The sequence below is a fragment of the Corvus brachyrhynchos genome, unplaced genomic scaffold (assembly GCF_000691975.1).
Source record: "Corvus brachyrhynchos isolate BGI_N302 unplaced genomic scaffold, ASM69197v1 scaffold315, whole genome shotgun sequence".
NCBI lineage: Eukaryota > Metazoa > Chordata > Aves > Passeriformes > Corvidae > Corvus > Corvus brachyrhynchos.
Genome location: NW_008237903.1, coordinates 31497 through 34070, shown reverse-complemented (window position 1 = coordinate 34070; position 2574 = coordinate 31497). Strand labels below are relative to the sequence as shown.

Sequence of the window (2574 nt, the reverse complement as noted above, 5' to 3'; positions counted from 1 at the left end):
AAGAGACACCAGGTAGGGCTGCAGAGCTGGGCAGGGACAGCAACATTCCCTTCCTCTTGGAGTGGGAATTTGTCACATTCCTTCATTCCAGAATTAAATCATTCTGAGTAAAGAGCAGGCTCAGAGGTGAACTCCACTGAACTCTTGTGCCTGTGACCAAAACCCGCTGGAAATATGGAAATTGACCTCACCAGGAGCTTGGACCATTGGATTGCACAGAAATTAGGGGGTTGTGCTGCTGTCCTGCACAACGGGGCCGTCCTCTGTTTGCCCAGCATCCATGTCCAAGGAAGCCCTTCAGCACCTCCATCCTGAACCTGGCCACCCCCAGGAGGGTGCCCGCTGAGCTCTGCTGGGCTGCAGCGACTGCCACCAGCTGTGTCCTCTGAGGGGGACGCCTCTCAGAGCCAGCAAAGCCTCAGGTTTGCTGTAGCTGGGGCATCACTGAACCACAGCGTGTGCTGGGCCGATCACCTTGAGGATCCTTCACCCGTCGGGAGATGCAAAAGCACCCGAAGTGAGGATTTTCACTGACCTCGGAGGGCAGTTTTTCCACAGGTACCTTACCTTGCACTATTTGTCTGCATGCACACCCTCTGTGCAGGTGCTAGAGCGAGTCTGGAAGTTAAGGTCTAGTTATAATTTAGGCTAAGTACTGTTAAGTGTTATTTCTCTGCAGATTGTTAAGGTTAAGATATAAATTAAGATATAAGTTAAGGTAAAGCACTGTTAAGTGTTGTTAAGCTTTGGGCCACATTCCTTTCCATCCTTGTTCACACTGTCTTTACACACAGACACCCACACATGCTTAGGTAGTTTCAATTCATTTCTGTTTTGATTGCCTGGATTTTGTTTGGTTTCTTTGTTGCTTGCTTTCCCTGTTGTGCTTAGTTGCCCTTTGTAAGTAGAGTGTGTTGAGCTTTTGACAAGGTACCTTTCCTTCTCGGACCAGGGTAACAGAGCAGAGGAGGCTGCTGTTCTGCTGAGTTCTTTATTTCATAGTCTCACAGCTTTCTTGAAGGCAGAGTTCAAAGGGGGTTACATGATAAAGGCAAGAAGCAGCATCAACAGCAGGCAAAACCAGCTTCTTCTATATGTTCTATATGCTCCATATGCTCTATATGCTCCATACGCTCTATACATTATACACTCTATACTATACACTATACACTATACACACTATATACTATACCCTCTATACTATATACTATACACTCTACACTCTATACACACTCTATATTTTTTCTCACAGAAGTGTGGATTCTATTTGTTAATTGGCCAATAAGATTAACACACGATTCTAGTTTTCCTTCTCTTAACCTATCCTGGTCTCATTCTAACAGTCGTAAGCCTTACACCAGTGTTACACAGGTATTACACAGATCTGCATACACAGTTTCTATCAGATCTTATTGTTTATGTGAACACTCTATCTAAAAAATGTGAACAGTGTAATTTTTTCTACATTTTGTCTAAAGTAAAGAATTCTTTGAAAAGGTAACACTGCTGCAGCAAGAACTGTGTTTTAAGATCTTTGCTACAGCTTTTTAATGTTTAAGGCACTTAGCATATATTTCTACTGAAGTTAAAAATCTGTATTTCTTTTTCACTTTGGCGTGGTGTCATATATCTCAGCTTGTCCAAAGGTTTTAATTCAACCCCAGTGCTTTGGCTTCCCTCTGAGCCTGAGTCCAGAGGAGCTTTCACTCCAACAGAGTGAATCTTGCCAATGAATCTGTTGAGCTTTGTAATTTAATACTACATGTGACTTTTGCTCATAGCCTTGCTGGTGACTTTTGGAGCAATCTCAAGCCTGCTCGTTCAGGACACCTGGGAGCAGCCACTTTAGGATATGGATCCCAAAAGAAGAAGGCGATGGCCGGAAGCGCCGCTGAGGGGGACAGAGCCCCTGTGCCTGCTGCTGCCCCACACTGAACAGGTCAGTGGAATGTTCTCCTTCCTCCCTGCCCCACCTTCCTCTCCTCCTGCAGCTGCTCTGTGCCTGCCACCCTCTCCCGGTGACCGCAGTGCCCTCCCCAGCTCCTCCCTGCTCTGCCCTGCTCTTCCATTCTGCATCTTGATACCAAAAGGGGCCGGAATAAACTTTTTACACAATGGGAAGTGTGAGGAAGCAGGAATTCTTTACCTGTGCAGGACACACAGGAGGATCTCTCCTTGTTCTGTGTGTGTGGGGAGACTTTAATGCAGGGGTTTTATCCACTAGAAACACACACAGCTATTAAAACTTTTTTCTTGTCTCATACATAAACATCACTTTCCCAGGACTCAGTTCCATGCATCCACCTCCTCCTGGGAGTCCTTTCATGATCCTGGAGGTTCATCAGGAGGCCTCTCTGGTGCTTGTATTCACTGAGTGCTGCCATATTAAAGGTGACCTCACCTTGAACTTTCCCTTTGGCCATGCGCTGTTGTTTCTTGTGACAGAACTGCCCCAGAACCACTGCAGGCCTCCTGATCTGTTCCTGCACTGCCTCCAGCCACGTTTATCATCCTGTGTGCACACTTCTACGTACTTTTATCTTTTTGGCCACTTACACTTTCGGCAACTGCAGG

The 2574-nt window shown here is 46.1% G+C and overlaps 1 protein-coding gene across 3 annotated transcripts in view; it reads left to right on the top strand.

The window, feature by feature from the left end:
* The first annotated feature begins 6 nt into the window (after positions 1-6).
* Positions 7-2574, top strand: part of LOC103614715 (mas-related G-protein coupled receptor member D) — a 10414-nt gene continuing 7846 nt past the window's right edge. For all 3 annotated transcript variants that reach the window (XR_001861595.1, XM_017732990.1, XM_017732991.1), the window contains exons 1-2: positions 7-558; positions 1782-1939. The gene's annotated coding sequence lies outside the window, so the exon portion shown is untranslated. The remainder of the gene's footprint in view (positions 559-1781; positions 1940-2574) is intronic.